This window comes from Heptranchias perlo, chromosome 24 (genome assembly GCF_035084215.1).
Source record: "Heptranchias perlo isolate sHepPer1 chromosome 24, sHepPer1.hap1, whole genome shotgun sequence".
Lineage (NCBI taxonomy): Eukaryota > Metazoa > Chordata > Chondrichthyes > Hexanchiformes > Hexanchidae > Heptranchias > Heptranchias perlo.
In genome coordinates, this window is record NC_090348.1 from 6,746,935 (window position 1) to 6,771,297 (window position 24,363).

General features: G+C 44.4%; 1 protein-coding gene across 5 annotated transcripts in view; it reads right to left on the reverse strand.

The window, feature by feature from the left end:
• Nucleotides 1–24,005, reverse strand: part of rassf8b (Ras association domain family member 8b) — an 85,474-nt gene extending 61,469 nt beyond the window's left edge. For 2 of the 5 annotated variants that reach the window (XM_068004678.1, XM_068004677.1), the window contains exon 1: nt 23,476–24,004. The gene's annotated coding sequence lies outside the window, so the exon portion shown is untranslated. Of the gene's footprint in view, nt 1–9,926; nt 9,981–10,498; nt 10,619–23,475 lie in introns of those variants that run through there. The other 3 variants (XM_068004680.1, XM_068004681.1, XM_068004679.1) reach the window with 3 other exon arrangements.
• Between the last annotated feature and the right edge of the window lie 358 nt (nt 24,006–24,363).

Below are 24,363 nucleotides of genomic sequence, written 5' to 3' on the forward strand. Positions count from 1 at the left end.
TAGAGGTGACCTTATGGGGGCCTGGTTTAATATTGTTGTTTATCATTAACCTGGAACATTAACATGTGAATGCAAGTTATTGTTGGGTCAGAGCAGGGAAGCATTCTGCTCTGCATCTAACTCATGCCACACGTGGGGGTGTGCGTCTATGCTGTTACTGACATCCCTCACTTGACAAACACAATTTTTGTTTGGCGCTTTCACCGCACCGAGAACTGATTCAGTTTCCTTCCCGCAGCGACCGAGGCAGTTAGAACATCTCAATTTCCACTCGGCCATCCTAAATGTTGCAGCAGTCATTTTCACCAAACAGCTAACTCATCTGCCCAATGAGTAAATGGCTCTTTGAAACCCAGCAGGAGCCTTTCGAAACTGGCGACGCTGCGTTTGCGCTGGTTTTACGCCGGCTTGTACTGTCCTCCGTAGGAAAATGAGGACATTTCTGCAGCAATTCCCGTCGGCAGGATCGCTGCAGAAACTGGTATAACGTTCGGCATTTCTTCAGTGTGAGCGCGATCCAGGAAATTTGGAGCCTTGAGGAAGAAGATGCATTTAAGGGGAAGCTAGATAAGTACATGACGGAGAAAGGAATTGAAGGTTTTGCAGATAGGGTTAGATGAAGTAAGGTGGGAGGAGGCTCGTGCGGAGCATAAACACCAGCATGGAGCTGTTGGGCCGATTGGTCTGTTTCTGTGGTGTAAAATTCTAAGTAATTCTAAGAAAGAAACAAAGACTAAAGTAGTAGGTAAGCACACCCCGTGCGCACAATACATCAATTAGTCAAAGGCATTATACAGAAGAAATGGTATGCACTACAATACTGTATCAGCAATTGGAGTCAGTGATATCAAACTGAACAGAGTAGAGCAGACTGAACAGAGTACCCATTCTGATAGAATGGGTTAGAATATCCACAAGCATTACCACTTTTTAAAAATGTTATCTCCAGGGTATACAAGATAAAATATCGTGTACATTTGGCAGTCTATTATTACCACTGCGATTACCATCATCTATAAGCAGGCGCATGGGAACACCATCACCTCCAAGTTCCCCTCCAAGTCACACACCATCCCAACTTGGACATATGTCGGCCGTTCCTTCATTGCTGCTGGGTCAAAATCCTTGGACTCCCCACCCAACAGCACTGTGGGAGAACCTTCGCCACACGGACTGTAGCGGTTCAAGAAGGCGGCTCACCACCACCTTCTCAAGGGGTAACAAGGGAAGAGCGATAAATGCCGGCCTTGCTAGTAAGGCCCACATCCTGAGAATGAATAAAAAAAAACATACTTCATGCAGCGTATTACGCACAACACACAACTAGAATATCAATGACGGCAGAAGTGCCCCAAGGGAAAAGCAATGTAGAAGCCCTAGAGGACGAGAAGTCAGAAAACAGCAATTTCGTTCAAAAAAACATGGAGATGGTTAGGGAGGAGACAATGAGGAAACACTGTGCATGCTTCCCGCATGGTACATTGCATGCTCCTGTCAAGTGTGCCAGTGCGGCAAATCAGCTTCTTTGGGCTGGAAGGGCAACACGCAAGTAAACAAAGGGCGCATCAGCCTTGGGGAGGGGTGGCAGAGATGTTGAATGCAATGTCCCACGCCCACCTCACTTAGACTGAAGTCAGGAAGAAGCTACAGCAAGCAAGAGGCACAAGGCAGCTAACCCGTTCTGTTGAGTGTTATAAGGGTCGTGTGCAGGGCTCATTCTTTGAAGATATCAGCAATATGTACTGCCCCAGCAGTCTCCCTTCCACACGGTCTACCCTGATGGATCTAATGCCCTGGCATTATCCAAAGCACCTTTCTATGCCTCATGCTGAGGCCTCTTTCGCTAGCAGTGCTGTGGAGCCAACAGAACACAGTCACTGTGGAAACCCTCTCTGAGGCAAATTGTTAAGGCCCCTTAATATCTGTATAACGAGCCTCCATATGCCTTGCTGTAGTTCTGCTGGGGTATGGTGTGCGATGCACATGCGTCCTTAACCATGGTTACAGCTCGTAATCAAGGTCTTTCAGGAGTCGACCTTTGAACCACGTTGAGTTGGGTCGTGCGTGATTGTCTGTAAACGTACCAATCACGAGCACTCCCAAAGGAGCACGCATTCACAAGGGTAATTTTTATGCTATGGTCACATACAATTTGTATCTTCATGGAGTAGTAGTCCTTCCTGTTTATACAGGGCACAGAATTGTGTGCCGTCTATGATACCCTATGCCCTAACCAAGTCATATTTGTAGAAAAACAACATACCGTCACCATACATGTCACTCAGGGTTTCTTACTCTTTTCACATTCTTTTGATGCTTTGCCACTTTTCTCACTCCTCCAGTTTAAGCTGCACTCTTCTCCGTCCGTCCGTCCGTCCCTCCCTCCCTCCCTCTCCCCTCCCCAACCACAGTCCAGTTTCATACTGGCAGTCTAGCCTTCTCGTTCAGGCCAGTGTTGAGACTCTTCACCCTCCCACCTTCAATCCCAAGGCTACACTCTTCACCCTCCCACCTTCAATCCTAAGGCTAGCACTCTTCACCCTCCCACCTTCAATCCCAAGGCTACACTCTTCACCCTCCCACCTTCAATCCTAAGGCTAGCACTCTTCACCCTCCCACCTTCAATCCTAAGGCTAGCACTCTTCACCCTCCCACCTTCAATCCTAAGGCTAGCACTCTTCACACTCCCACCTTCAATCCTAAGGCTAGCACTCTTCACCCTCCCACCTTCAATCCTAAAGCTAGCATTCTTCACCCTCCCACCTTCAATCCTAAAGCTAGCATTCTTCACCCTCCCACCTTCAATCCTAAGACTAGCATTCTTCACCCTCCCACCTTCAATCCCAAGGCTACACTCTTCACCCTCCCACCTTCAATCCTAAGGCTAGCATTCTTCACCCTCCCACCTTCAATCCTAAGGCTAGCACTCTTCACCCTCCCACCTTCAATCCCAAGGCTACACTCTTCACCCTCCCACCTTCAATCCTAAGGCTAGCATTCTTCACCCTCCCACCTTCAATCCTAAGGCTAGCATTCTTCACCCTCCCACCTTCAATCCCAAGGCTACACTCTTCACCCTCCCACCTTCAATCCTAAAGCTAGCATTCTTCACCCTCCCACCTTCAATCCTAAAGCTAGCATTCTTCACCCTCCCACCTTCAATCCCAAGGCTAGCATTCTTCACCCTCCCACCTTCAATCCCAAGGCTACACTCTTCACCCTCCCACCTTCAATCCTAAGGCTAGCATTCTTCACCCTCCCACCTTCAATCCTAAGGCTAGCACTCTTCACCCTCCCACCTTCAATCCTAAGGCTAGCACTCTTCACCCTCCCACCTTCAATCCTAAGGCTAGCACTCTTCACCCTCCCACCTTCAATCCTAAAGCTAGCATTCTTCACCCTCCCACCTTCAATCCTAAGGCTAGCATTCTTCACCCTCCCACCTTCAATCCTAAGGCTAGCACTCTTCACCCTCCCACCTTCAATCCTAAGGCTAGCATTCTTCACCCTCCCACCTTCAATCCTAAGGCTAGCACTCTTCACCCTCCCACCTTCAATCCTAAGGCTAGCACTCTTCACCCTCCCACCTTCAATCCTAAGGCTAGCACTCTTCACCCTCCCACCTTCAATCCTAAAGCTAGCATTCTTCACCCTCCCACCTTCAATCCTAAGGCTAGCACTCTTCACCCTCCCACCTTCAATCCCAAGGCTACACTCTTCACCCTCCCACCTTCAATCCTAAGGCTAGCATTCTTCACCCTCCCACCTTCAATCCCAAGGCTACACTCTTCACCCTCCCACCTTCAATCCTAAGGCTAGCACTCTTCACCCTCCCACCTTCAATCCCAAGGCTACACTCTTCACCCTCCCACCTTCAATCCCAAGGCTACACTCTTCACCCTCCCACCTTCAATCCTAAAGCTAGCATTCTTCACCCTCCCACCTTCAATCCTAAAGCTAGCATTCTTCACCCTCCCACCTTCAATCCCAAGGCTACACTCTTCACCCTCCCACCTTCAATCCTAAGGCTAGCATTCTTCACCCTCCCACCTTCAATCCCAAGGCTACACTCTTCACCCTCCCACCTTCAATCCTAAGGCTAGCATTCTTCACCCTCCCACCTTCAATCCTAAGGCTAGCATTCTTCACCCTCCCACCTTCAATCCTAAGGCTAGCACTCTTCACCCTCCCACCTTCAATCCCAAGGCTACACTCTTCACCCTCCCACCTTCAATCCCAAGGCTACACTCTTCACCCTCCCACCTTCAATCCTAAAGCTAGCATTCTTCACCCTCCCACCTTCAATCCTAAAGCTAGCATTCTTCACCCTCCCACCTTCAATCCCAAGGCTACACTCTTCACCCTCCCACCTTCAATCCTAAGGCTAGCATTCTTCACCCTCCCACCTTCAATCCCAAGGCTACACTCTTCACCCTCCCACCTTCAATCCTAAGGCTAGCATTCTTCACCCTCCCACCTTCAATCCTAAGGCTAGCATTCTTCACCCTCCCACCTTCAATCCTAAGGCTAGCACTCTTCACCCTCCCACCTTCAATCCTAAAGCTAGCATTCTTCACCCTCCTGTTGTAAGAATGGAGCGGTCACGGGCTGTGGGAGCAGCTGCACCGAGTCGGAAATAAGCCGGGAATGAACAAACCATTCCAGATACTTGCAGCGGTCACCAGGACAAGTTTTTCTTCCAGGTTGCTCACAGCAGTGCCAGGTAGTCTCCTGTCTCATCCATTTCAACCAGTGTTCTCCAATCAAAACACTAGACCACCCACAGGAAAGAATCAAATTCTTTACTGATGTATCTTGGCTCAAGACACCGATGTTAATGAGAACCTATTACACAATCTCAAATCACAACAATCTGTCACCTCCTTGGCAGGCTGGCTTCAAAGCAAAGTCGATCAACTTCCCACACTTAGAATCTCATAACTTAGAAATGAAAGAATCCCTTGTCCCCACTGTGAAATCTGAAATGTGATCATCAATATTCAAAGAATGAACTTGCATTTATATAGCGCCTTTCATGATCTCAGGACATCCCAAAGTGCCTCACAGCCAATTAGATACTTTTGAAGCATAGTCACTTTTGTAATGAAGGAAACGCGGCTGCCAATTTGCACACAGCAAGATCCCACAAACAGCAATGAGATAAATGACCTGATAATCTGTTTTTAAGTATTGGGTAAGGGATAAATATTGACCAGGACACCGGGGAGAACGTCCCTGGTCTTTTTCAAAATAGTGCCATGGGACTTTTTACATCCACCTGAGAGGCAGACGGGGCCTCGGTTTAACGTCTCATCCAAAAAATGGCACCTCTGACACGACAGCACTCCCTCAGAACTGCACTGAAGTGTCATTGAGATTTTGTGCTCAAGTCTCTGGAGTGGGGCTTGAACCCACGACCTTCTGACAGAGAGGCCACAACACTAAGCCAAGACTGGCACCCAAATATTGTTACAGAACTCAGTAAAGTAGGATATGCCTGCTGCCCCTGGCATATTTGAGCAGTTGTCGAACTGAATACGCAGGATGTAGAAATCGGGTTACAGTAAATGGGCACTCATTTTTATCCCAACAGCTACTGATGGAAAGCATACTTAGCTTCATTCAGTCATCATCAGGGATGTGATGAGTCATCAAAAATAACATTCTTTGCTGATTACAATTCCCAATACAGAATAGTAACTCCCTGTCCTAAGGAAAAGCAGTGATCAAATCACTTGGGCAGTGGCACAGAATCGGACAAATGGTGCATTATGTTCAGCGTTAGTCAAATAAAGTCAATAACTTGACCATGATGTCCTGACCATTGATGCTCACTAATCAATGGGAGTACCAAACTCTCTTCAGTTACCAGCACTGACTTCTGTGGTTGCCAAACAATTTTCAAAGTTGGCTAGAAAAGCTATTTCAGGAGTAGAAAACATCAAGGAATCTGTGCTCCACTTGTCACTTAAGGAATTTTAGTGCTTCACAGTGTAGATATCCACTTAGTGATTGCAGCCTGATCTGGCAGGCTGCAGGGAAAAATCCATTCCTTGCTACTTAGGGTCACACTGTTCAAAGTTGGGTAAACCAGTAGGCTGGATAACAAAGTCTGAGTCCAAATCCGACTCCTTCAGCCTCATCCTTTACAAGATCAAAGCTGAAGAGTTGTTGACTTGCAAGCGAAGACAACAGCACCTTAACATTCTGCGATAATGTTAAGGAGTCAGCCCGGAACAAACGATACAACACGTCCCCTGGCGTGTGAAGCCTTTCTATCAATGATACCATTGTCAGGAGCTCAGTCTCTTGTATGTGAAAACTTTACTTAAAAGTTGTTCCCACCAATGTTCTCCGTTCCTCCATACACACAGTATATGTAAGTCAGAACGCTCTGGAAGGATTTGGAATAAACTTTTAAATCATTTTTTTTTAAATACAGGACTCAAATGTTCCACAAGACTGTAAACAATAATCTCAAGCTGAAGCAGTACAGAATGACAGAGGATTACTGATGGGGATTGAGTAGTTCAATCCAATGGGTTCAGCAAGCTGAGCATTCACCTCTGACACCTGGGTTTGAATCCCACCTGGGTTTCATGAGAAGAAAGTCTCCTTTCTTGTAACTATAATGGCCCTACATGAAATACACATCTCGGTCTCAACCCAGTTCCTATTGGGAGAAGATGTTTTGGTACCAAATTGGCACTCACTTGAACCCTCAATGAATAATTCTCTACTGGTGTAAGTGTGCTCCTGAGGAAGGTTAACACTCTTTGTTGGGACAAAGTAAAACAAAATAACACATATGAATGTGCAATAGACATTACTTACATAATACTGTTATGATGTTTGGCTGCATACCAATAATGACTACGCTTCAAAACAAATAATTAATTGGATCTGGAGCTCTGAGATGTCCTAAAGGCAAAATAAGATGCTGTATAAATACAAGTTATTTCTTACCAAGACAGGTTTCACATTCCTTACTAAATATAGTGTGACTATGATAAAACTTTTAGGGGGGGGGGAAAAAAACTTTAAAATGTAACACAGCTGAATAACTCTGCATAACCAATCCTAGTATCCATTCGTATTCCAAAGCAGATTGATAGTGTGACTAGTTCACTCGCACAACTCCTTATACTTCAACTTTGGTGAAATCCCTATATTGCAGGAGAGATTATGTCAGAAAAAAGTCTTCCCAGTTACTGTAAAAGGCCATTTACATGCTCTCCTTATCCTTTAAAAGAGGCTTACAAGTGCATGCAGACTATAACTGTAGCACTGATGCAAGGTCATTTCCCATCAACACTGCAGTTAAAAAAGATGAATACAGTCCGAATCCGGAGTCAGGACCCAAGCTGACACCAGGGCGGAGGAGCAAAGCTCCCTGGAGGAGGGAGTCTCACTCCGTTTCAATTCAGAGTCAGCTCGGGCCTCGGCACTCGATTTCCAATCCACAAGTCCAGACAAAAAAGTACTTCATTGGCTGTAAAGCGCTTTGGGATATCCTGAGGTCGTGAAAGGGGCTATATAAATGCAGGTTCTCTCCTCATTGATTCAAAGCCGAAACAGCTTTACACCATCGCTAAACCTTGCATGGTGAATGCACTGCTAGCTCTCAGCCGAGTTTCACACTCAAAGTGGCACATATCTGATGATTTCGATGAAAATTTAGGGGAAAAAAGTCAGAGTTTCTCTTAAAAGGAGAGCTCTTCAAGCTACTTCTATTGCAAAGGAAATTTTCAAAAATATATTTTACATTCAGTGTTCCCCTTTATTTCATACAGGTCTCTCTGAGCCTTAGTAAAAAAAAACTCCAGTTGATAAGCTATACTACAAGCAGGATCAAGTGTGATAATTATACAACTTGCTCTACATTCAAAACACGAATGTGAAAGCTATTCATGTAACAGATCACCTTGTGCGTTGTGGTCAGTCCAGCTTATTGCAGGGGTGATACATTTCGTCTCTCACGGTAGGCGTGCCATCCCCAAATCCAATCAGCCCGAGGAATCTTGTACGGATATTAGTTTAGAGGCATCGGGGGAGCTTAATGAAGAAGCTGTCAAGCCAGTGCAGAATACGCAAACAGCCAACTATAACAAACGGTGCCCGTCAGCTTTTCACCAATCTGATGCTCTCATTCAAAAGGTGCAGTCTCTATCAGCTCTCCCATTTCCCCAAAACTCCGTATTATCAGGAGGATGAAAACCAGGTGAAGACTAGCTAAATTAAATTTCACTTTAGATTCTTAATAGCTTTGGATTCAAACTCGGGTCCCATGGGAAACGGGTAATGTTTCTAACCCAGAGTCTCCTTTTTATTAAAAAAATCTTTTTATATTAGTTTATCAAGTAGATGCCCAGAAACTGTTGATCACTCAACTCCTGGAAACAAATTGTTCTGAACTAACCCATGCTGAAAGCCTGCCTCGGACAGAAAATTGTCAAGGACACTCAAGCACGCAGCTTTATGGAGGAAGGATGAGTCCACATGGAGACAGCTCACAGCTGGACCAAGCATCCTCACACGTCACACTTCATACACTACGCCAACATTTCTTCCCCTCCCTCTCAGCCATTTCAAAAGACAAAAGTCTTCTGTCCCCAAACCAAGCTTTCTTCACACTTCAAAACCTCTGTCACTTGTATTGGTTTCAACAGCTATCTTGATGAATGCATGAGTGAATGAGTGAGTTTGTACTGTGCAAGTCCCTTGGATGTTTTAACAGGCCCAAGTTCCCCTTGGAAAAACATACATCCTGAGCCGTCAGTCTCAGTTATCGAAGTGTTAAATTCCGCAATCATCACAAACCGTAGCCAACAATGACTGCAAGTAGACACGTTTCTCTTATATTATTTTTTTTTCTTAAGCAGCAGATTCATATTTACAAATACGCACACTTTCAGATTTTCCACAGCAAGCACCAACAACTCAATGATTTCAGGTGTTGGCCGTGACTCAGTGGGTAGCACTCTCACCTCTGAGTCTGAAGGTTGTAGGTTCAAGTCCCACTCCAGAGACTTAAGCACAAAATCCAGGCTGACACTCCACTGCAGTACTGAGGAAGTAACTGCACTGTCGGAGGTGCTGTCTCTCGGATGAGACGTTAAACCGTGGCTTCCTCTGCCCTCTTAGGTGCACGTGACCGTTCCCATGGCACTATTTCAAAGAAGAGCAGGGGAGTTCTCCCTGGTGGCCAATATTTATCCCTCAACCAAAATCACAAAAGCTGATGATCTGGTCATCATCATATTGCTGTTTGTGGGACCTTGCTGTGCACAAATTGGCTGTTGCATTTCCTACATTGCAAGAGTGACTACATTTCTGTACTTCATTGGCTGTAAAGTGCTTTGGGACGTCCTGAGGTTGTGAAAGGTGTTGTATAAGAAAGAAAGAAGGGACTTGCATTCAAAGTACAATACATCAGTGACTCAAAAATCATTTGCAAATCACGGTGTATCAAAAATATAAATCACTGAAATATATTCAGAGGTTTCTTCAGAGATAACAGTCTTTATTGGTGAAAATGAACACAATTCTATAAATATTGACACTTAATTTTCAATGGTCAATCTTGTATCTTGGAGGGAACCCAGATTATTCAGCAGTTTCCATATTGTCTCCTCTTTTCTCCATTCAAGGCAGGCAGCTCACCTGCCACTGGGTCCCTCACAATACTAGTTTCTAACTGCAAGGGTAGATGCACAATACCTCAACTCTCAGTTTCCCCATTCTTCTCTCTGGCAGAGCATCTCACTACCTCACAGTTCAACCAAGATCAGGGGCTTCCTTTGTTAGAAATGAATCTTCATTCAACGGTGTTACAGTGTTAAACCACAAACCGCAAAATCCACATCTCATTGTCCAACCCAGTCACATAGCCGACTTTATAGAGAAATAAAAAAGTGAACACTGACCAGCGGGTTATTGGCTCGTACCGTATCATGATACTTCATGGAGCCTTTCTGATACTGGAAGAAGAGGAAATTGAAAATTGTATTTAATATATTTCACTGAAGGCTGGAATCATCGAATTATAGAGCACAGAAGGAGGCCAATCGGTCCATCGTGCCTGTGCCTGCCTAAATTCCTGGGCCTTGACCCTTGTTTACCACTAGCTACATAAAACATTTCAATGTCTTCCCACAAAAGGGACTTTCAAACCAAACATTGCATGTACCTGTGTATATGACTGAAGGCACACAGATCAAATTCAGCTATGATCTGAATTCATAGAATCTTATAGCACAGAAGGCCATCCGGCCCATCGTGCCTGTGCCGGCTCTTTGAAAGAGCTATCCAATTAGTCCCGTTCCCCTGCTCTTTCCCCATAGCCCTGCAAAATTTTCCTTTTCAAGTATTTATCCAATTCCCTTTTGAACGTTACTACTGAATCTGCTTCCACCGCCCTTTCAGGCAGTGCATTCCAGATCATAACAACAGAAAAAAAAATTCTCCTCATTGCCCCTCTGGTTCTTTTGCCAATTACCTTAAATCTGTATCCTCTAGTTACCGATCCTCCTGCCAGTGGAAACAGCCTCAGTGATCAATCTAGATCACCCGGTTTCAAAAGGAACTTCCTTGCCCTTAGTTCAAGGAAATGTCTGTTAGTATGGTCGTTCAAACGCTAACAGTACTCATTGCTGTCCTAGTTATCCTGATTGAAAACATTCCCTGCCACAAAATAGTTTTGTGATGATTTGCAACGGTTTGCAGGAAGTGTGTCATGGTGAAGTGGACCAGTGAGCATAAGTACCACCAGTCCACAGAGATAACTGCCCACATAAGGCTGACTGACACAAGCAACCACAACTAACTCTCTAATGTCTCCTTATACCCTGCGACAGAAAGCACTTTCTAGTTAAGAATGGATTACATGACGATGTGCCTCACAACACTAACCACTGCATTTATAATAACTCTACCAGTTCCACTTCACTCAGCAGGTTGGGAGTTAAAATTATTCTTAAGCAACGCTTAAGTAAGCCTTGGAAACGATTTCGAAATGATTTGCACATCTGAAGGACAAAGTTGTTTTTACATTTTTCCAGATTTGTTTGTCTCCAAGTCTGTTCAGCATGTCCTGTCCTGACACGATTGATTATACAACAAGCCAACAAGGCATGATATTGGCTGCGCTGCATATTCGGCCTTATTGCTGCTTTGGATTATACCTCGGTGTCATGTTGCAGCAACTTCCCCCCTGAAGTTTGCACAGAACACAAGAGTACTATTACGGCAATAAAATGTCGACATATTAAATTCTTGACCTCCTTGAGTCACCATTGGCTTCAAATTACAATCCATTTGTGCAGCCGAAGGACCGCAAAGAGCGGCAAGAGGTTTGTCTGGCATCACAATCTGGCCGTGCTTGGTATCTGGGTGAGAGTTTGTACCTTGAAGTCAGAAAAGAGAGAAAGTACAGACTTCTGATAGACAGGAGTCTGAAGAAACGACTGTAAGGTCACGACCTACAGGAGCATCTCGATCAGCAGTGCCTTTGGGAATGAAAGCTTGGAACCATGTAGGATTTGCTAAACCCATAGCTGGATAGGAAGTTTCTCTCTGTGCTGAATTGTTATGCATACAAGTTATTTTGAGTCGAAATATTTAGTCAGTCAGGGTTATATAAGCATAAAAAAACGATTGCAGAAAGTATGTGGGGGGAGGGCAGTATGGGGGAGGAGGGAGGAGAGGAAATACTATTTGAATAGCTAGTTGAACTAATGCAAAGCCAATCATCTCTGGACATAATTCTAACTAATTTTTCTACATTCATGTTCATTTTGTTAACCAAAAAAGTACAACCGGTGAAGCCTTTCCTTTCATTAAACATACCTGATTGTCTGAAAAATGGCATTTTCAATCGATAGAGTTGTACCATATGGGCAAGCAATAAAAAGGATGGCCAATTATCTAAGGGGCTCATTTACAGAATGACAATGCTCTGTAATTGTCCAATTCCTTTACTATAAACAAGCAATTTACAATGCATGACTGATACAAGATAAGAGTGGCAGGAGTTTTACATAAAGAGCACTGGCCAGAAATCTTACCAACAGAGTTTTAATTTTCAAAATGCAAAGCTAATGGAAAAGTACATTGGTTTTCTGAGAATCCTTCAAATGTAATTAAATATTATTTAAATTATAGGACACAGCAACCTCAAAGAGGCCATTCTGTACAATAAGACAGGGCTACAAGAAAGTCAGATCGAGATGACAGCATAAAGCTGGAAATAAAGCTCAGTTATTTGACATTACAATTATTTTGCAGTCTTGAATCCAGGATTCTTACAAAAAAAGCAGAAACCTCACTAGTAATGTGAGAATGGTAGCTTTGGGAAGTACTGCGAGAATCCTTGCAAGATACAACTTTCACTCAGCTATTTCTGTTAACAGAACAGGACATGCTCACTGTTTAATTAACTGTCTCCCCTGTACTCACACATGAGGGAAAACAGCACACAACACAAACATTCTCCAAGCAACCACGCAGCTAACAATAAACAAGAGGGTTAATCAAAGGCACTGGTCTCTGTTTCTTTTTTGCTATCAAATGTCAAATGAGCCAGTCACTTTTAATCCTATTTCCCGAGCTAGTCTCAAACATTTGTATTTCTTTCTACCCATGGTTGGTGTTATTTTCCTATCTTCGCACTCTCCCCTTGGAGAATAGCGTGGAGTTGTGGAGGGATTCGCAGGCTGATTAACAGTCTGACAGGGTGGCGTTATTGTTATTTTCATATCTTCACACTCTTCGCTTCGACAATAGCACGAAGCAGTGGAGGGTTTCACGGGCCGATTAACAGTCTGACAGGCCAGAATGTGATCGCCCCTTCCATGGCTGTAACCATCTTTATGCCAGTCGATAGGGTGCTTAGTCCTATATGGTGGGAGGACTTATGGGCTCCCACAACCCATACAATGAGCGGGGGCCGCCCACACCCACCAGTAAAAGTTACCCGCTGGATGTCAACCCAGAATTCAGAGCCGGAGCTCCGGTCTCCGTTCGCCAGGACTGTCCGGAGCGGGGTGTTCAAACTCTGCACCTTCTGACTCAGAGGCAGGAAAGCTACCACTGAGCCAAACACTCACCAATGGTGCACACAGCAATGACTAAGTATTTGTTTATAGGGCACTTATTCACTAGCCTAACCCAACAACAACTTGCATTGATACAGCGCCTTTAACGTAGTAAAACATCCCAAGGCGCTTCACAGGAGCGTCAAACAAAATCTGACACCGAGCCACATAAGGAGGAATTAGGGCAGGTGACCAAAAGCTTGGTCAAAGAGGTAGGAGGGATTTAAAAGGGGAGAGATAGATAGAGAGGTGGAGGTGTTTATTGGGGGGGGAAAAGAGTTCCAAAGCTTAGGGCTTAGGCAGCTGAAGGCCACTAATGGTGGAGCAATGAAAATCGTGGGACCCACAAGTGGCCAGAATTAGAGCAGCGCAGAGATCTCGGAGGGCTGTAGGAGTTACGGAGATAGGGAGGGGAAGAGGCCATGGAGGGATTCGAAAATAAGGATGAGAATTTTAAAATCGAGGTGTTGCTGGACCGGTAGCCAATGTGGGTCAGCGAGCACAGGGGTGGTGGGTGAACAACATCTTAATGCACTTGTGGAAACTTTCTGACGAGCAGTCAGCAAGTTTACAGAAGCAGCATTGGTTCAACAAAATATAATTTCTAACTTAAAGTAGCATCATTGACATGAAGTAAGTACAATGTCAGATGAAGGGAACACATACAGGCAAGGTGAAAGCACAATAATTTAACACACACTGCGCCTATGCCTGTAACGTCTTCAACCATTACTAAACACTGCGACTTACATTCAAACGATGCAACTCATTTTGGAGGACGGGAGTAATTGTAAGTGACACATGCAGCTGCCACGCTAAAGCATTATTTTCAGGCAAGGCCCTGCCTTCAAGCTCTCTACAAGGCAGTGACATAATTGCTATTTACCTTTATATAGTACATTTCACATAATATAGTGTGCCCAAGATGCTGTGGAGGAGCAAAGGCATCTGGGTGTCCATGTACACAAAATCATTAAAAGCCAGAGTGCACAGGTACAAAAAGGAATCAAAAAGGCTACTGGAACGTTGGCCTTTATCTCAAGGGGGTTGGAATTCAAAAATGGGGAAGTGAGGCTTCAGCTGTACGGAGCCTTGGTCAGACCCCATCTGGTGTACTGTGTTCGGTTTTGGGCACCAAACCGCAGGAAGGATATTTTGTCTTTGGAGGGGGTACAATGCAGATTCACTAGAATGATACCGGGGCTTAAAGAGTTAAATTATGAGGACAGGTTGCATAAATTTGTATTCCCTTGAGTTTAGAAGGTTGAGGGGTGATCTAATTGAGATATTTAAAATTTATAAAGGGATTCAACAGGATAGATACAAAGAAACTATTTCCTCTGGTGGGGAAATCCAGAACAAGGGGACACATTCTTAAAATTAAAAGGAAGGCCATTCAGGACTGAAACCAGTTAGTGGAAATTTGGAACTCGCTCCCTAAATGTCAGTGGATGATGAGCCAATTGGAATTTACAAGACTGAGATCGATAGATTTTTTTTTTATTAGGTAAGGGTATCAAGGGATATGGAGCAAAGGCAGGTAAATGGAGCTGAGGTACAGATCAGCCATGATCTAACAGAATGGCAGAACAGACTTGAGGGGCTGAATGGCCTACTCCTGTTCCTATGTTCCTATGCCTTACAGGGGAGCACGGACACAGAGAAAGAAGTTAGAGAGAAGTTGGGAGGTGAACAAAGAAGCTGATGTCGAGAAACTTTTTGAAGGTGAGAGAAGAAATGGCAAGGTAGAGGGGTTTAGGAAGAGAATTCTAGAACATCGGGGCATAATGGCTACACACACTGTCATTGAAGGGTTGGGCAACTGGAACAGTGGAGGGTGCAAACTGGAATGTAGGTCTGAAGGACTCTGCAGAGGTAGGGTGGAGTAAGGAATCTGAATTTTGAAGCTGACACACTGGGGATAAGGATTCAGTAAAGGTATTCACTGGAATTTGTGCTCGATAGGGCACAGGCTGCAGACGTCTAGAAGAGTAGCAGTTTGTGCACAGTGGGCCTAAGAGGGCCTGTGAGGAGAGCACTGGGTGAAAATCAAATTATGAAGTGACAAAGGCAAGGTTGAAGGCTCCAGCAGAAAAAGGGTTGAGGGAGGAGCTTAAGAGGGCGATGTTCCAGAGGTGAAAACAAGCTGTCTCGGCAATCCATTGGAGGAGGGGTTTGAAGCTCAGCACAGGGTCGAATAAAACGGCCAGGTTGCACACCTGCGGGTTCAGTGTGGGCGAGCTGGTGGCGAGGGAGATGGAATCAGCAAATGAGGCAAAATAGCTTTGGTCTTGTTGATGTTGAATTCTAGAACGTATCTTGGCTTACTCCTAATTAAAAAGCCTTATTTGTCCAGCAGTTTTGAAAAACGTGCATAAATTACCAATATATGGAATTATAGTAAGAAACAGCAACAGTTGAGGGAACACCAATGATTTAGCAATGAACTGAACAATCTGTAGACACCAGGGCAGCAGCGACAAGCAGCGACAGCAGCTTTCAAGGTCACCTGCCTGCCAACTCTATGCTCCACAGCAATCAGCGATGCAGTATCATACTGCTGTAGCCACTTGACTGGCACTATGTCACTTGACGCAAGTGGTACTCCATCTGTCCCTGGCAGTGCTAAGCACTCCGCACAGTTACCCAAAATACGATTTGTAATCAGAGAGCCGTGACACAAGACAGTACGTGACAATCTACTCGATGGACACCCGAAATTCCGAGATAGAATTGGACCGACCCAGCACACGTGGGCAATACATATTTGAATGCACAAGTATATATGCAAATTAACCATGATTCAACAGCAATAAGAGGTTTTGTTCAAATAACATGATATTGATATTAATACCTAGGACTACTTATTGACAAAGCTTGCTTTTGATAAAGTAGGTAGAAGAATTTGCATTGATTTCATTACTTAGAGCCATAAATGTGCCTGATTTGATTATAAGTGTATCAATTTTTACAATGGACCCATTAAGACAAAGCATCATTTTTTTTAATAGAATACATAAATCTGTGAAGGCAGCAGGACAAGTTGATAAAGCTGTTAAAAAAAGCATACGGGGTCCTTGGCTTTATTATCAGAGGCATAGAGTACAAAAGCAAGGAAGTTATGCTAAACCTTTATAAATCACTGGTTAGACCTCCATTAGAGTATATTTGTCCAATTCTGGGCACCACACTTTAGGAAGGACGACAAGGCCTTGGAGAGGGTGCAGAGCAGATTTACTTGAATGATAATAGGGATGAGGGGTTTCAGTTATCTGGAGAGACTAGAGAAGCTGGGATTGTTCTCATTTAATAGAGGTGTCCAAAATTATGATGGTTTTGATAGAGTAGATAGGGAAAAAACTGTCTCCACTGGCAGGAGAGCCGGGGGGAGATGAGGAAAAAATGTTTTACTCAGCGAGTTGTTATGATCTAGAATGTACTGCCTGAAAGAGTGGTGAAAACAGGTTCAATAGTAACTTTCAAAAGGGAACTGGATCTCAACTTAAAAAAGGAAAAAGTTGCAGGGCTATGGGGAAAGAGCACGGGGAGTGGGACTAATTGGATAGCTCTTTCAAAGAGCCGGCACAGGCATGATGGGCCGAATGGCCTCCTTCTGTGCTGTATGATTCTATGATTCTTTATAGTAGACTGCATGGGACTGCTACTTAATCACAAATAGGGCAAACACTTGCTTTATCATATGCAACCCAAAAAATCACTTTGCCACATTCGACCACAGTATCTACAGTAGAGTAACATTTGATAGTTGCTGAGTAAATACCAGCTGTGTTAATAACTACCTACTTTTCTACACTCCACACTGCAGTAGAAACTAAAAAGTGCACCAGTTATTATTTGCCCCAGAATACAGCTGAGATGTCAAGCACACCGCACAGCTTCACACCAGCCTCGACATGTTTTCCAAAGTCCTAGCATTGACGTTAAGTTTTTTTTGGATGGATGATCTGAAATGGAATGGAGGAGGACCAGGAATAGGCAATAAATTGGCACTTTGCCCAACAAAAGCTTGCCTGTCCCAGACATGTAGTTATTTCAGTCCCTGACTCACTTCATCTTGCAAGGCATCAACCCATGGTACATACCCATAATATAGTATAGTGACACATCATGGTGTTAGCTGTAGCACTCACCTCTCAGTCAGAAGGATGTGGGTTCAAGTCTCACTCCAGAGACTTGAGCACAAAATCCAGGCCTACTCTCCAATGTAAACTTTGTCAATAAGTAGTCCCTGGTATTAATACCAATATCTTGCAATTTGAAACAAAAAACTCTTAATGATGGCAAATCTTAGTGCATTTGAAAAGAAAGAAGTGATAATGACCAGATAATCTGTTTTTTTTAAAGTGATGTTGGTTGAGAGATAATTGTTAACCAGGACACCAGCGAGAACACCCTGCTCTTCTTTGAATAGTAGCCATGATGTGGAGATGCCGATGATGGACTGGGGTGGACAAATGTAAGGACTTGCACAACACCAGGTTACAGTCCAACAGTTTTATTTTAAATCACAAGCTTTCGGAGCTTACCTCCTTCGTCAGATGAGTGAAGGGTTCTAAAAACGCATAGCATATATAGTCAGAGAACAATGCCTGGTGATTACAAATAATCTTTCCAACTGCCCCCTATCACATCTTGGCTGGGAGACGATCACAGCGATCAAAGGTGTCATTGGTGTTCAGACAGGTTAGCCACGGAAAACATTACATCCCAGTATACTGAATACACAATGGGTCAGATTACAAAGACAGAGAGAGAAAGAGACCCGAAAGGCAGAGAGAGAGAGAATGTCCAGTTGTATTAAAAACAGATAACTTTTTTTCGCTGGTGGGGTTACATGTAGCGTGACATGAACCCAAGATCCCGGTTGAGGCCGTCCTCATGGGTGCGGAACTTGACTATAACCTGGTGTTGTGCAAGTCCTTACATTCTTTGAATAGTGCAGTGGGATCTTTTACATCCACCTCCTGCATGTAAATGTTTATTGATTACGCGGCCTGGATAGGTCCAATCGGCCAAGGTACATAGACTGACACAATGTGAAGAGGAGAATTCCAGGGCACTAATGGTATGTTGAAGATAGAACGCCGCAACATGTACATAAATGTGGTCCCAGTGATGGGTTATCGAGGGTTAAAATCACTTGTTTAACGTATAGTCAAATATTCCTCAGATGCACAGTGATACTATGTTCTTGTTGACAACAATCTTGCATGGACTGAGTAATTTCAGCAAATGATTAATTCACAGCCATGCATTACTCAATTTTCTATCTCTACAGCTATCCATTGTCTACATGTTTTGTGTCACCTTATTGTCAGCTATACTAAAGTTCCATCCACCACATCAGCATAATAAACATAATGTATCTCGCTCACTTTAAATGATATCACTCTCTCTTGCAACTGGTCACCTCATCTCACAATGTGGAGTCATCATCAAATTTGTTAATAATATGGAGAGTATTTCTAGCAATGTTTATCAGAGCTGTAAATGGCAAGGAGCCCAGAACGGACCCCTGCTGGACTATGTACCATGGGCAACAGTGTAGTGGTTTTGATACGGGGCAGAATCTCGAGGTGTCAAACCCCACCGGGAAAGTTGCGAAATTTAAGTAATTTGTGGACTGGCACCAGAATCTGTGAGCAATGAAAGCTGCCAGATTGCTGTAAAAACCCAACTGGTTTTCAAAGCCAACTAATGTCTTTCGGGGAAGGGAATCTGCAGCTCCTACCCCAGTCTGACCTACACACGTCAATGCGGTTTACTATTTTGAAGTGTCCTGGGCCTAGAATGCCACTCAGACGTACCATGATTGCTTCAAGAAGGCTCACCACCCCTAGGGACGGGCAATAAACCTGGTCTTGCCAACTTTCTGTTTTTCATTAACCAAGGCCATCTCCAATCTCAGCTCGTCAATTGGTCATTAATTCCACACACCTTCAGCCAGGTGTGGCTTTATTATTTTGAACACACATTGAATTCGTTATTCGTGCCCATTTTCAACTTTACTAGAGGGGGAAAAAAAATACTAAATAAATCCTGGCTGCAGACTGGTTTCTTTCCCAGGTGGTCTTGGGAATAGGTACCACTCAGAAAACGCTGCTCATTAGCTTGCAGAGTTTTTGCCAAGGCTGACCAGCAGGCAACAAAAACATCTGGAAGGGCTCGACGCAAGTGAAAATGCATCCTTTGTTCCCCTGCCATGACTCCTTTTATTTGCTAACTTTGAAGTTTGTGCCACAGGGGGAGGCCACAACAGCTGAGGAACATGTGTTAAAGGTAACCGCAACAGCTCTACAACAGACTGAAACTGCGACAAAAGGGGAAAACTCAACAACGCTAAACAGAAACACAGCCTTATCTTCAAACCCTCTAGTGTCTGCAACAAATAATCAGATTCACAACCAAGGAGAGAGTGGGAACGTGTTTTTCTTTTGAAATAAATGCCATTTGTCCTGTGTTCTCCCAGGTTAGCCTCTGTATTCCAGAAAATATTTTAACAAACACACTGCTGGCAACAGAAAACAAATGTTAACACACTTCAAGGTGTCAGCTGTGGCTCAACGGGTAGCACTCTTGCCTCTGAGGCAGAAGGTTGTGGGTTCAAGTCCCACTCCAGAGCACAAAATCTAGGTTGACACTCCCAGTGCAGTACTGAGGGAATGCTTCACTGTTGCAGATGCTGTCTTTCAGATGAGGTGTCTGCCCTCTCAGGAGGATATAAAAGGTCCCATGGCAATATTTTGAAGAAGAGCAGGGGCGTACTCCCTGCTGTCCTGCCCAATATTTATCCCTCAACCAACATCACTAAAATATATTATCAGGTCATTGTCACATTACTGTTTGTGGGAGCTTGTGCACAAATTGGCTGCTGCATTTCCTACATTACAACAGTGACTACACTTCAAAAAAGTACTTAATTGGCTGTAAAGCACTGTGGGAGGTCGTGAAAGGCGCTATATAAATGCAAGTTCTTTCTTTCAAGTATCAGAATGTTAGCAAAATAAACATTAAAATTTGGGTTGTCGCAGATTTAAATTTAGTTTTGAGACAGATTACAGATCTGCTGCAAGATGCTTCTGTGATCAACCCGATAACCCACGACTTCATAAAGTGCTAATTGCTGATTCCAGTGCTATTTTTATTACCACTCTATGAAGATTCAGTTGGTACTGTTTAGTATTGCTGAAAGAGGGCGGACACAACTACAGCCCATGAACAACCAAGCGATATCTGGTTTTCCTGTTGCGTTACACTCTGTTATTGTTGAGGACGGGTGTTTCATTGGGTCTCCTCCTACTTAAAGGTCATCAATCAGTAATGTCAGGCTCGGAGAGGACAGAGTGTGACCAGTGGTTGACCAGCAGTACTAACCCTGTAAGGATTAGCTTCCCGCCCACCATTTTGTGAAAGCCCTTTTCATTACTTGTTTTCTTCTGTCCCATGAGCAACTAACGGAGTGGAGGAGTCATCAAATGGGAAAAGTCTTGTGTAAGTGGAGTTTACTAAGTCCAGAGATATATTTAACCAGTTCATGCCCAGATCTTCCATTGAGCATAGTGCTCAATGCCATTTTGACCAAAGTGTAGGGGCTCGATTTTGATTTTGTCTTGAATTTAGCAACGAATTACATTTTTATGTTACCTAGTCAACACTTTATTTTGTCATAATGATAATTACGTCGAATTACATAGAGTTTACAGCACAGAAACAGGCCATTTGGTCCAACTGGTCTATGCCGGTGTTTATGCTCCACACGAGCCTGCTCCCACCCTACTTCATCTAACCCTATCAGCTTAACCTTTTATTTCTTTCTCCTTCATGTACCCGATCTAGCTTCCTCTTAAATACATCTATGCTATTCGCCTCAATTACTCCTTGTGGTAGCAAGTTCCACATTCTCACCACTCTCTGGGTAAAGAAGTTTCTCCTGAGTTCCTTATTGGATTTATTGGTGACTATCTTATGTTTATGACTCCTAGTTTTGGACTCCCCCAAGTGGAAACTTCTTCATAATTTTAAAGACCTCTATTAGGTTACCCGTCATATATCTACAACTAACAAAGCATTAATGACAAATCCTCAAGCGAAGAGAGTGGACAGGGGAGAGGGGATAAAAAAGACAAAACCCAATCAATCTCAAGTACCCCGCTCACTTTGCTTGCTACACTTAAGAAAAACTTAAAACAAACCAAACAAATCCACCAGAAAAATAAAAAATACCTTCCCCGAGAACCACATCAGTCTGAAAAAACCCACTCACATAATACCCAATAGGTACATCTTCAGCTGTGTGTCATTAGAGCTGTGCTTCAGGAGGGATGAAAAGGGAAACATCCTTTTCAGCCGTGAGTGTTGACACTTATGTAAACACAAAAAAAAATTAGATCTGACCACGGACTGAATCCAGTTACATCATCGCTGCAAAGTTGATTTAGGAGTCTTCCTAAATCTCTCTCCTCCTTTAAGACGCTCCTAAAAACCTACCTCTTTGACCTGTCCTAATGTCTCCTTCTTTGGCTCGGTGTCAATCTTCATCTGATAACGCTCCAGTGAAGCGCCTTGGGATATTTTGCTATGTTAAAGGTGCTATATAAATGCAAGTTGTTGTTGTTCTTAAAGGGAAAATGTCTTTCTTGGGCTGCAGGGGACGAGGCAGCAAAGAAATGTTTTACTTCTTCATTCTAATAACTGACTACTCCTCTTCTTCCTCAGAGCTCACAATATTTTGCAAGCTATATTGACTCATCTGTTTTCTTTCTGGGGAGGGAAGGGCATTACAAACTCCTTCCCACTCCCACTCTGACCTCTCCCTCTTACATTGCTCCAATGGAGCTCAATGGAAGCTCAAGGAACAGCACCTCATCTTTCGTTCAGGCACTTTATAATTTTCCAGACTCAACATTGATTTCAATAACTTCTGATCATAACACTGCTCCCATTTTTTGTCAGCTAGTGCTGGTAATGGTTCTGCTGCTGCCATTTACAGCTACTCCTGATCAATCTTTTGTTTTTTAACCTGTCCCATTACCACCTTCCTTGCCTTGCACCATCATCCCGTGTCATTTAATCCCTCGAGCCCTCTACCCTATCACAGACCTTCCCTTTTGTTCTTTCCTCTCCCCTACCTTTCCCTGACTCTGTACTTGCTCAAAAACTTTAACTCTTTTAACATCTTCCAGTTCTGACGAAAGGTCATTGACCTGAAATGTTAACTCTGTTTCTTTCTCCACAGATGCTGCCTCACTTGCTGAGCTTCTCCAGCATTTTCTGTTTTTATTTCAGATTTCCAGCATCTGCAGTATTTTGCTTTTGTTTTGTTATTACAAAGATGGTGATTTCTCTTCACCCGCTCCACACACCAACTACACAAAGATATCGGGCTAAAGTGCCAACTCACAGCCACGTTGCTACAACCATTGCTATTGGATAAATATGTCTGCAGGTGGGATTGTCCGATGTAATGGTTCCAGAGGCAGCTCAGCTACCCATGCTCCCCATACAAGCCAATCCTCAGTCAATGCAGGATGCAATCCTAACATTTCTGATCCCATCCTTCCCCACAGTATTCTTAAGGATTTTAAAAACAGAACTATACAATACCCAATTTTGATTCTTCCCTTCGTCCCTGTTGAAAAGCTCATAGCTTCTGCTCAGCACTTCCTACAACAACAATGCCGAGAATGAGAATCAATATGGGATGGGGGAGGAAGAGAAGGGTTGCGCAACAGGCTGAAGGGGCTGAATGGCCTAAGTTAGGTGCTAGCCGTAGCTCAGTGGTAGCACTCTCACCTCTGACTTATTTGGTCGTGGGTTCAAGTCCCACCAGAGACTAGAGCACATAATCCAGGCTGACACTTCAGTGCACTACTGTACTGTTGGAGGTGCTGCCTTTCGGATGAGACATTAAACTGAGGCTTGTCTGCCCTCTCAGGTGGGAGAGGGGAAAAAAAATCGAATTGGAACTATTCGAAGAAGAGCAGGGGGAGTTCTACTGGTGTCTTGGCCAATATTTATCCCTCAGCCAACATCACTAAAACAGATGAACTGGTCATTATCGCATAGCTGTGCACAATTTGGCACATTACAACACTTCAAAAAAGTACTTAATTGGCTGTAAAGCACTTTGGGACGTCCTGAGGTTGTGAAAGGCGCTATATAAATGCAAGTCTTTCTTTTAGGCAAATAAAAATCCATTCCATAACAAAAATAGTAAAATCATTATAGCCTTCCTAACACAGCCAGCCTAACAGCAGAGTTAGTTAAATCCTGCTGCTAAATCCAGAAATAGCAGAGCAGCAACAAGTCTCGCTGTGTGTAATGGGACGAGCCGGTCGCTGCCCGCGAGCCAGTTCCATACCTGTCAATCAAGAGCCCGGCAGCCCCGGGATCGCTGCGGGTTTATCCTCCTCAGCAGGACGCGGCTGACAGTCCCAGCCCCCGGTGGAAAGGTTCCCCAGCAGGCGTGCTGTCCCCCGGCACCTGTTGCATTGGGGAGGGTCCCGCAGGGGAAGCCGTGCAGACGCTTTACAACTTGCATCCAACTCACCGGCTCCCAGAGTCCCGCAGATGAGCGAGTACCCCCCCTGGAGCACGGATCACCCCCCCCCTCCCCGGGGGAATGCACTGCCCTCCTCCCCGAGACCCGGTCCACTTCCACTGGGGTAGAGTGCAAAGCAGCCCCCGGCCGTTGCCTGCGATCCAGCTCCCTCTCTCTGTGACCCAACTACAGGCTCGCAATTAGCCGGCCTGCCGACCGACCGTCCCCCTCCCCTCCCGCGAGCATGCCGGGATCGTTTAAAGGGGACATGCACTGCCCGGGCCCGGGGTCCGGAGGCCGGGGGAGGGAGCGGACCGATTGCAGCGCAGGTTCGGGACGGTGTCTGCAGCCCCGGGAAAAACCGGGCTCGGGATTCCCGCCACCCGCCGCTCGCGCCCCGGCCAAGCGTTGTGACGTCATTGCACACCTTCGGAGCATTGTGATGTCAGCGTCGAGTGGAATGTTCCCACTGTGAGGTCACAGAGGCAGGGACACACATATCACACACACATGATGTATACACAGACATGAACACAAACATATCACACACACACATGATGTATACACAGACATGAACACAAACATATCACACACACATGATGTATACGTAGACTGGTACATACAAACATATCACATATACATGATGTATTCATAGACATGAACACAAATTTATCACACATGATGTATACATAGATAGGAACACAAACA